Genomic DNA, 11,962 nt, shown 5'->3' on the forward strand with positions numbered 1-11,962 from the left:
AATCAGAAAAGCTAAGGAGCTAACTGCACATTGAAGTTAAATGACACTCCAGTGGTCTAGACTTCACTTGTTTCTCTCTGGGCTTGAGTCTGTGTCTCAGACTCAATAATCTCCATGGCTCTCTCTTGTGTGTTACTTTGAGTTTGAGTCTGTCTGCCTCAGGTTCAGTAATCCCCATGTCTCTCTCTTGTGTTTGTTTGGGTTTGACCCTGTCTGTCTCAGGCTCAGTAATCCCCATGGATTTCCCTTGTATGTCTTGTAATTCTATAGTCTTTTCTATGTCTGTCCCATGGCTGTCTTGTATGCCTCTGTAATGTGACTGTTCTGCATGTCAGTAACTGTCTGTCTTGTGTGATGGGGTCAGTTTATCTAATGCTGTTTGTGTGTTTCAGTCTTGTCATAGTGCTGTCATCGTCTTGTGTTTGGGAGTCTGTGTGGTGTGTTTCAGTTCTGTCTTGTGGAAGTGCTGCCTTTATCTTGTGTGGGTCTCTGTTCAGTCTTGCAGTAGTTTTGTCCTAGTCTTGTGTGATTCTGTCCTGTGTGGGTGAGTGCCTCTGTCCTGTGTATGGGAGTCTGTGTGGGTATTCAGTCTTACTGTACTGCTGCATCTATCATGTGTGGGTGTCTGTCCTGTGGACAAGAGTCTGTGTAGCTGTCTGTCTTGTGTGCTTCTGTCTTGTGTGAGGGAGTCTGTGTGGGTGTCTCTGTGTACTTCTGTGGGACTGGCTATCTTGATGCAGTACAGAAGCTTCTCGTAAAGTAACATTGCTACTAAATGCCAGTCAGTCATAGCTCTCAGTCTCTTAGCAGAAAAAAATCTGGACAAAAGCCAAAGATAATGGGGGGACAGCCCAAAAATTGGGACAGATTTTAAATACTCCTCTTATAAACTTAAAAAGTTGCTGGAATAAAAGGTCTTGTGTTACCATACATTTTCTGAAGGATATGAAGTCTGAAACTCAAATGCCTGTCATTATTTAGTGAATTCATCCCTGAATGATTTGCCACAACAAATCCAGAATACTACAAATTTTGAGGAACAAACCAAGAGTCAAATCTGGGCATTCTGTGAAAATCTGGGCAGTTGAGGGGTATGCAGTCAGTGTGCATGCATCTCTGAGTGACTACCTTGCAGGGGCTTGTCATAATGTAACATTGGTACTAAATGCCAGTCAGCTTGGCACATCACTTCTTAATGATCAGAATGTAGTAACACTAGAGTGATAGTTAAATGGTGCAGGATGAGCTTGACATGGAAGGGGGTGCAACAGCAATGTGGTCACACTTTATATTCTCCCGAGTAGGCCCCCCAGCTTAAAACTTGCTGGGGCCCCCAAAATGCTAGCACCTTCCCTGAGTCTAAAGGCTACTGCAGCAGTGAGAATGACGAACATCTTCATTTACATGTATCGACCACAATTTCTCAATACCATATAAAAATTCTCCTACCTTCAAATAATATATAGTTTCATAGGTAGGTACTAGGCTATCTGCCCAAAGGCATTTATAAGCCTAGCCGGAATGTGTTGGCTTACGCCACCCCCTTAGATTATTTCCCTGTGCCTCTGTCCAGCAGAGCCATTGAAGTGATCCCCGGGGTATACTTTCTGTTTCCCATCCACTCATCAAGGTTTCTCTTGAAGAGGGTTACCGAGGAGCTCTGCCTAATGTAGATTGGAATCTTGTTCCAGAGCATGGGAAGTCTCTGGGACAGGAATCTATCCCTCTAGCACATCCTATTTATTGTTGTGGTGAGGTTTAGATCCCTGGAGCGTGTGACTCAAGTGGATATGGTTTTCTTTAGGTGGAGCATGTCCATCAGTTCTGGGTTGGACATGGCCTTGTATGTCAGGCAGAGATCACCTCTGAGTAGGCAGCATGCAACCAAATATAGCTGGAGATTTTTCAGTTGAGCATAGGGCATCTGTTTGAGACCAGTGATCCTCTTGGTGAGGTACTTCTGTGGTCTTTCCAGCTGTTGCAGGTGTCTTATAAGGTACATCCCAAATTGGGCATTGTACTCTATGATGGGTCTGATGAGTGATGCATACAGGGGCACAATGACCTCTTTTGATCTGGATGCAAACCCTTTTGTGATTAGGTCGGCCACATAGAAGGATTTTCTAACTACTTTGGCAATGTGATTGTTAAAGGAGAGGTTACTATCTACTTGGGTCCCCAGATCCCTTATTGTGTCTTCTGTATTTAGGGGGCTACCACCTATGTGGTAGTTTGTGGGTACTATGTTTTTCCAAAGGGGATGACTATGCACTTTTTGGCACTTAGCTTGAGGCCATGGTTTTGACACCAGGTATCTGTCTCAGTGAGACCCTTTTAGAGAATGTCGGTGTCAGCTGGAGAGTCAATTATAGCCCCTAGTTTGCAGTTGTCTGAGAACTTGGTCAGCTATAGTCCTCCTGTGCTAGCCTGTACCTCTGAAAAGTATATGCCGAACAGGAGGGTCCTAGGACTGAGCCCTGGGGAATGCCACTTGTTACCGGTTTAGAGTCAGACCTAGCTCCTATACCATAATCTTACCATATATTTTTGTGTTCAAGAGTAAATTGTATAAGTTGTTAGTTTTGGATTGTTTTCTAAGCTTATACAGCATTAAGGCCAATTGTGAATTTTTTCATGTTGATATTCTAAAATGAGTCATCATAGCTGTGACTAATGGTACCCTTATGGTCAGACCTCTGCAAAGAAGAAAATGTGGCATGTAACCATGTTTTGCCCCCTTAGCATTTGCAGATTCTCTCAGTTTATCATCCACCAATATTATCCTGTCCCACGGATATGATGTCTGTATTTTAATGGTTCCCAAAGACATAATGGTGAACTTTTCTAGATTTAATTTAAGAATATTTACTGCAGCCCCCTTTAGCACTATAGCTAGTACAGTCAGTAGTGGCTCAACTATTCTTGTTCAGAATGCAAGCATTCATCTTGTTGTCACCTTAGCCCTAGCTATCAAGAAAGTCCACTTTAGTCTAGGATCCATTTATAAAATTAAGCCATTCCTAACTGACACCACCAGATATTATATCTGCAGAACTCACCTTCTATCCACCCTCTTATACGCATAAGCAAGAAGTGGAATGGCATATGTCACAGAAGCACATATATATATATATATATATATATATATATATATATATATATGGGTCTATGTCAGAAGCTTGAGTTTTCATTTTCAGAAACTCAAAATTCATATTGTTGAGATGATATGATCGAGTTTCCAAAAGCTTGAACTTCAAAAAACAAGAAAAATCTAACTTTTCTACATTTTTGCAGAGGGCAAGCCTGGCTGGAACCCCCACAGCCCTGTGTAATATATATACCAACTCCGAGATCGCACTGTAGTGGGGAAAAGGGTAAATTCCCTGATCCTCACTGTACTGCAATCTCTGTTCAAAAGTTTTGAGTTTTCAGAAAATCGATCATATGGTCTCGACCATATGAATTACCCAAGCTTCTGATAGGAACCCATATATAATTATATAATATATAGTATATATAATTCCACATTAAATAGATCTGAGTCTGTAACTAATGAAAAGGTTGCTGCTAGCAAAAAACTTTATATTTCAGTATTTCATCTACAAATTCAGTGCCTGCTGCCCTTGAAGAATAAATCGCTTATGTTACATTAAAAAAAAAAATGATATGCTGCTAATATTGCAATAGGGAATGGATGGCAACTATAACAGGTTCATAGTTACTAGGCATCTTATCCAAAGAAGAATATACTCAAGACTGCAGCACCCTACCCCCTTAAAATTCAACACAGTATCAGCAATCTATCTAAAATCTATCATATATATATATATATATACATATGTCTATCCTGTCACATATATATATATATATATACATACATACATACACACACACGCATATAGTGACACTTCACTTAGTCAATATTCATATGTGTGACTAAGGGAACTATAGTGTGTGCTGTGTGAATGGTGATTGAGTGAATTCTTTGTTAGTCAACAAGTTAAGTGGCTTTCTTGTGGTCATGAGAGTTTGGGCCAGATTCAGGAAGGCTTACACGGAGTTCAAGAGTAGTGTAAGCCTCCGTGTAAGCCTCCCGATTCAGGAACAGCCCAAATCTCCGTGTAAGAGACAGCTAACACGTCTCTTACACGGACTGGGCGTGGAAATGCTCAATACCTCATTTGCAGCTTAAAGATATGCAAATTAGGTATTTGAGCGATCCACGAAGCCGAAACCAGTCCGTGTAACGGACGTGTTAGCTGCAGAAATGTACTCAGCTGACAACTGAGTACATTTCTGCAATTAAAAACGGAGCTATGTCAGCTCCAAATAAAGGGTGCATATGTTTCATTAAGCATGCCAATGGCCAAATATGTGGCCATTGGCATGAAAAACTGTTGCAAAAATAAGTTATATAACTTTTTTTTTCACGGGATTTCTGGGTTTAACTGCAGCGCACACCCGCGCAAGCGGGTGCGCTACCTAAAACAAAACCGAAGCTTATAAGCCCACAGTTGTGGGATTTTGTATTACATGGAATGTCAATGGAGGGACTTGCAGACCAAAAACAATATGGCCTCCGTTTAGTGGTTGTCAACGGGGGGAAGCTCCGTGTAAGACATGTAACTAGTCATTACTAGGCAATCCTATGTAAATGAGGGTTACAATACTGAATCACACTGCCACATAGGTAATGAGCACTTTCTGAGTAGTGTAAGAGTTAGAGAAGGGGGACGAACAGAGTAAGAGGTAGGTGACATCACGGGGGGAAGGATAGTAATAAATGTACCAGATTGGAGGGCAATGTAAGGTAACAGATGACAGACAGACATCAGGGAGGGAGGTGTGTCCCAACAGAACACTAGGAAAGTCAAGAAATTGAGGGTATACGCTATCCCTACACTCAAAGTTTCTTGAAATCGTGCATCTTGGCGCATGTCTTGGCGTGCAAGGCAGGTTCAACATGTGGGGCGTGTTGCAAACCGTTTACAACGGTTTGCGGGCGTGCGTGTGTAAGGCAGTGTCTTGGCGTTTTAGCATGAATCAGCCAAGCTCACACCGTGTAAGGATGTGTGCGTGTAACACCGTGTAGGGATGTGCGTTTAAGTGACTGTGAGCATGTTTAAGCTGGTGTGCACATTGCTCCTCCTCAGGAAACAGAGAGGAAACAGGAAACAGGAAACAACTAAAATACAGGGAAACTGCCAGAAGATACTGCTGGAGTTAATTGGTGGAAACAATTAGAAGCAGGCAATTACACAGGCAGACTAGAAGCCCAACCCAGCACTTAAAACACTGCAAAGAGCAGTGCAGGCTGTTTCTCACAAGAGATACTGCCAGAAACTAAGCTATCAGAATTGAAAACTGACAAAAGCTGAACTCAGAGCAGAAATGCTAGGGGCTGCCATAGCTATTATAATCAGGCATAGGCGAATTGCTGAGGGTGGTGACAATGCAGATGCTGACAGACAACCCAGAGTGAGGAGAAGGAGAAGAGTATACAGGCCCAGGGTCACCTACCATGGGTTACATGAGCTGGAGATAGTAGAGCACTACAGAGTGGACAGAGACCTTCTGCAGCAGATTGTTGAGCTGTGCAGGCCACATCTCACACACAGAACCAACAGAGGGGAACCCATCCCAGTGGAAACCAAGGTATGTGTTGGCCTAAGAATACTAGCAACAGGTACCTTCCAGAGACCAACTGGTGATATGATGGGGATATCACAGGCATCAGCCTCCAGAGTACTGCACCAGTTCCTGGATGCCATGTCAGCACATGTCAGTGATCATATATATGTCCCTAATGACCGTGAGGTTGTGGCCAGCAATATGCGTCTCTTCCAGCAAATAGCGGGTTACCCTGAGGTGCTGGGTGCAATAGACTGCACGCACATACGCATCAAAGCACCAGCCGGTGAGCAGGCGTAGAGCCTACATTAACCGCAAGGGATACCCCCTCCATCAACTGCCAGGTCGTGTGTGATGCCCAGGGCATAATAATGAATGTGTGTGCTGGCTGCCCTGGGAGCTACCACGATTCCCATATCTGGCATCTGACGCAGCTGTACCAATCATTTGCCAATGGGGACTTCCCACATGGACACCTAGTGGGGGATGCAGGTTATGCACTTGAGCCGTGGCTGATGACACCCATCAGAAATGCACACACACCTGAACAGGAACGCCATAATGAGGCACACGCACAAACACGTAATGTCATAGAGCGTGTGTTTGGGCTGCTCAAGTCACGGTTCCAGTGTCTGGACACATCTGGTGGAGCCTTGCAGTACACACCCTTGTACCCAAATGATCATGATATGTGCTATGCTACATAATATGATCCTGCGGAAACAGCTGCAGCAGGACCAGCACAGGGCTGGGCCAAACACTACCCCACCATTGCCAAGGCCACCACAGGCAGGAGGTGACTCGGAGGAGGAACAACCTGACCTTGTCCCAGTAGGCAGAAGGAGGCGTGCCCAGTATGCCCTGGCCTTGGCAAAGAGGCAACGCATAGCACATACACTTGGTCAGTAGGAACACTGGGACTGATACCCGCTCTGACTCACTCATACAGTAACAGGGATGCCTAACATGACACAACCTGCTTCCAAACATGTACAGGGAGTGTAGTATGTGCATCTGACAGAGGCGGCCCTGCAGCACCACCTGAGGCATGAATGCCATGTGTTAAGTAATGTAATATCATGTACCATATGCACACCTGAGGACCCCAACTAACATCCACCCTCAACAATCATAAACCACAAAAGCACAAACCCACCTCATGGGTACCACAAGGGATAGGAACCTAGATGTAATGCTACCCAATGCCAGAAGTATAAACATCAAGATGTGTGCAGTGTAAACACACACAGTATAGAGAATGTAGATATCAGTGCTGTAATAGAAAACAGGGTCAAAGTCCACATCAGCACCCTGACACTACCAGGTCACACCTCATACAGTGATGTACATGTGCAAAAACATGGAACAAGATAAAAATGAGGGTGACTAGCAATAAATGGCATGGATAACCACACACCCATGTTTGTACCACAACAAGAAGCAACATGGAATAGCCATGGTCAAAAACCAATGGCTAAAACTGACTACTACTATATAGCTTGCTGCAGACCACTGTCCTAATAGCAGGAACTGCCCCAGGCCTATGTTCATAGGTTCATACTAGGCTATCTGCATTTATAAGCCTAGCCCAGAGTTTTGTGGCTTCTGCCACCCCTTCAATTTGATGGATAATATGCCCATTATTTTGCTGTGCCTCTGTCAAGCAGTGATACTGAGGTTATCCCTGGGGTATACCTGCAATCTCCCATCCATTGGTCAAGATCTCACTTGAACAAAGCCAGTGAGGTGCTCAGCCTCAAATGTACCAGGATGTTGTTCCACAGCATAGGGACTCTCTGGGTGATGAATCTGTCCCTCCAGCACATCCTATTAATATCTGTGTTGAGGTTTAAGTCTCCTGCCCTTGTAGTCCTGATGGATGTAGAGGTCTTGAGGTGAAGCATGTTCATTAATTCTGGGATGGACATAGCCTTGTATGTCAGGCACAGGTCACCTCTGAGCAGACGGTAAGTGACTGAATACAGCTGGAATTCCTTCAGTCGGGCAGCATAAGAAATATGTTTGAGACCCTTTCACCTCCTGTTGAGGAATTTGTGGGCCCATCCAATTGCCACAGGTGTTGGGTCAGATACATTCTGAATGGGGCATTGTATGCAATCATTGGTCTGATGAGTGATGAGTACAGGGGAACAATGACCTCCCTTGATCTAGATGTGAATCCCTGCATGATGAGGTGGCCAATGCAGAAGGTCTTCCAAACTACCCTGGCAATGTGAGTGTCAAACAAAAGGTTACTGTCAACCTGGGTGCCCAGGTCCCTGATAACCTCCTCTGTACTTAGAGGATTGCCACCTAGATGGGAACTAGTGGTAACCTTGTTCTTCCTGAAGGGTATGGCTATGCATTGTTTAGTGTTTAATGTAAGGCCATGGCTCTGGCACCAGTTATCCGTGTCTATGAGACCCTTCTGAAGGATGTCTGTGTCAGATGGGTTTCCAACTATGCTTCCCAGTTTGCAGTCATCTTCAAACTTTGTCAGCCATAATCCTCCTGTGTTTGCTCATGCATCTGAAAAGTAGATGCTGAACAAATGTGGGCCCAGGACTGAGCCCTGTGGGACACCACTTGTGACAGCTCTGGAGTGTGACATGGCACCAGCAACTTTGACCCTGTGTGTTCTGTCACTTAGCCAGTTTGCAACCCATGCTGTGATGTATGGGTTCACAATTAAGCTGGTGATGTTTTCAATGATACCTGAGTGGGGTATTGTGTCGAAAGCCTTTGCCAGGTCAAGGTAGGCTGTGTGGACTGCCTTGCCCGTCAATGGCCTGGGTGACTGTCTTGAAAAAGTCAACCAAGTTTAAAAGGCATGATCTGCCCTTGACAAAGCCAAACTGGATTGGATCCAATGTCTGCAGGTCCCCTATGTCTTCATTTATAATTCCCATTATGATCCTCTCCATAGCTTAGCAGAACAGGCTTGTCAAGCTGATGGGATGGTAGTTTCGGGGTTGGTGGAGGCACCTCCTTTGTGAAGTGGGTCCACCATTGCGTATGCCACTCCTTGGGCACATATCCTGAGGTGAGGCTAAGATTAAACAGCTGCCCTAACTGCGGGTGTAATTACTCATTGAGTTCATGGAGCACACAACTGGGGACACCATCTGGTCCCATGGATAAAGTGTTTTCCGCCTTGGATAGAGCAGTTCCCACCCCAGCATTGGAGATGTTTGGGGGGCTACAATCCTCTGGTGTAGATACTCCTCCAGTTGGGGGGGGGGAGAAATCTGCACTGAACCTGTCAGCCAGTATGTTGGCAATGTCTGTAGGTGCAGTGATATCTACATCATTCCGAACTAATTCTGAGCATATCTGGGAGTTCCCTCCCAGGTTTCAAACATAGGTAAAAAAGGCCTCATGATTGTCCCTTGAGTTCTGAGTGGGTTTACTCTCAAAATTTGCCTCGGATGATTGTATGGGGGAACCCAGTGTTTTACTCACAATGAGCAGGGGTGTCTTCCCTCCTACAGATTACGCTCTATCTCGTAGTAGCTCCTTCCTTGTGTTGTAGAGCTTGTTTATGCTAGGGTCCACCAGACTGGATGCTTGCCTGTGGTACAAAGAGTCTTTGTTTTGTTTGGGATTGCCTGATCCATGCAGTCCTGGAGGTGCTGGTAGAAGGCATTTCTAAGTGATACAGTGGCTTGGGTAATGGTGTCCGCTGGCTTGGGGGCCTTGAAAGAGACCACACCAGTCCTTAGAAATGTGAAGTCAGCATTTGAGAAGGTCTTCACTGTTTGTTTTTCTATCTGGGGTGTGGGTGGGATGTGGACTCCTACTGAGAGTAGTCCATGATCTGATCTCACCAATGATGGGTATACTTCTGGTGTTGAACAGTGTGACCCCATGTTCGTGATGATGAGTTCTAGTATGTTGCCTCCACTTGTGGGGATTGGGACCAGTTGTTCCATGGCATTTGAGTGTATGAACTCTTAGAACCTTTGTGTTACAGTGTTGTGGCTTAATTAGTGATCCCAGTCTATATGTGGATAGTTGGAATCACCCAGTAGGATGGTGTTTGGAGATACATTTATCCCCTTCAGTGTTTGCAGGATAGCTGTGTGAGGTACCTGAGTTTGAGAGGGTGGCATGTAACATGCTACAAACTGCAGAGCAGTCTTGCCTATGGTCACTGGCACCTGGATGGTCTCCGATGCATCGTGTGTTGCCACCAACCATGAGGTGAGGGTGTTCATGAAGAATAGTCCGAATTCTGGTGCCAGAACGCATGATATGAGGTAACACCCGATAGTGCCGGGGTGCTGTCAGAAGCTGTGAACCAGGTTTCAGGCACAGCACAGACATCAATGTGCTACAGACTGAGAAGGGCATACAGTGTGTGCAGCTTGAGGTTGAGACCTCTGGCATTGAGCAGCATTACCCTTAGTGTCTTTCCTTTACTGTGTTCTAGGGTGGTAGGTGTAGAATCTGAATCTTGCATAAAAAAGGCACAATGGGGGTGGCAAGAGCATCATCCGAAATCTGGAAGCCCAGGGGTGACAGGTGCAAGCCGTCCCTTGCAAATCACCGTGGCCTGTCCAGCATGTCATCCCAGGCAGACAGACATTGGACCCCCTTTGAATGACACCATAGTTTAAGCAAAATATTACAGCTGATCATCTTGTCTCTGTTTATGTGGCATCATACTTGGTGAAGGTAGGATACTGCTGAAGGTCAGGGTCACACCTGCCTGGCCTACATAATCAGAGGGATCCTCTATGTCTCTTTCCATGTAGTCCAGGGAGGTACATCTCAGGTCATTCACACCAGCATGGATAATGACTGGGTCAGACTTGTACTTGCAGTTGAGTGACCTGAGTGCTTGCATTATGTGGTGGATTCCAGTGCCCGATAGGCAGCTTACTGTGACCTCCTCCGTACCTGATCTGGTGAGCGGGACGTCAGTGTGTCTGACTATGGAGTCACCTATGACAAGTGTGTCTGGCATTGTGTTTGGCCTTAAGGGCTGTGACTGTTTGGCACACCGACTCTGTGGTCAATGTGTTGCATGTGCTGTGCCCTGTGGAGGCAGTTGTGTGAGTGTCTGCTGTGGTGGCCACTGCCGTTTTGGTAGAATTCTGATCAGAGCCTCCGAGTATGTCTCTGTGTGTCTGTGTGTATGATCTTAAGTTGTGATAGTGCCATGTGAGACTGGATTTGTGATGTGTGTGGTTACCTTCACCTTCTCTCTGGTCTTGCTAGTCCTATGTTGAGAGAGCTCAGCCTCCACTTTGGCTATATAGTTGCATCTCTCACATGTATGTGTGTTTTATGGGAGAAGGAGAGGGTTGTCAGTGTACATGAGGCAAGTGTAACATTGCCTCAATATTCTAGGTTCACCAGCTGAGCAGGAGAGGACACTAGAAACTGATCCCTAGACATGCTAGAAGGAATAGACAAAACAATGTTGGAATACAGGGAGATATCAAGCCCCGCAAACCACATCATAGTGTTTGATTGACAATACCTACACATACACGGTGTTTCATAGTGTCATAGTCTACTACTAGGCTATCTGCCCTAGTGCATGTATAAGCCTAGCCATAGTGATGTGGATATTGCCACCCTTATAGTGGTAATAAGTGTACAGAATAGATTCTGAATATTGTGCCTCTGACTTAGTAGTGACACATTATGACCCCTTACGTAATTGAATAACATGACTGTGTCTCTGTCTAGTCTGTGCCTCTGTCTCATATGCAGTTGTCCAGATGTCTCCTGAAGAAAGTCAGTGAGAGACTCTGTCAAACATGAACTGGGATACTCTGCTAGAGTGTGAGATGCCTCTGAGTTATGACTCTGTCCCTCCAGCATGTCCTATACATGTATGTGCTGAGGTTCAAATCCTCAGCTCTCATGGCTCTGGTGGATTTGGATTGCTTGCAGTGGAGCATGTCCACCAAATCCTGATTGGACATGGTCTTGTATGTCAGGCATAGGTCACCTGTAAGTATGCGGTATGACACTGAACAAAGCTGGATTTCCTCTATTCTGGAAGCATATGACATGTGTTGAAGAACCCTGATCTTCATGGTAGGTACTTTTGGGGTGTCTCCAGCTGTTACAATTGCTGGGCGAGGTACATACCATATGGGGCTTTGTATTCAATCATGGGCCTGGTAAGGGAGAAGGATAGTGGAACAATGACCTCCTATGATCTTGATGGAAAACCCTCCATGATAAGGTGGGCAAGATAGAAAGTCTTCCTAACCACCTTGGCAACAGGGTGTCAAAGAGATGTCACTATCTACATGTGTCCCCAGGTGTCTGATTTGTTGTCTGTGCTCAGTGGGTTGCTGTCTATGTATTG

This window comes from Protopterus annectens, chromosome 2.part0 (genome assembly GCF_019279795.1).
Source record: "Protopterus annectens isolate FY-2018-M chromosome 2.part0, PAN1.0, whole genome shotgun sequence".
Lineage (NCBI taxonomy): Eukaryota > Metazoa > Chordata > Ceratodontiformes > Protopteridae > Protopterus > Protopterus annectens.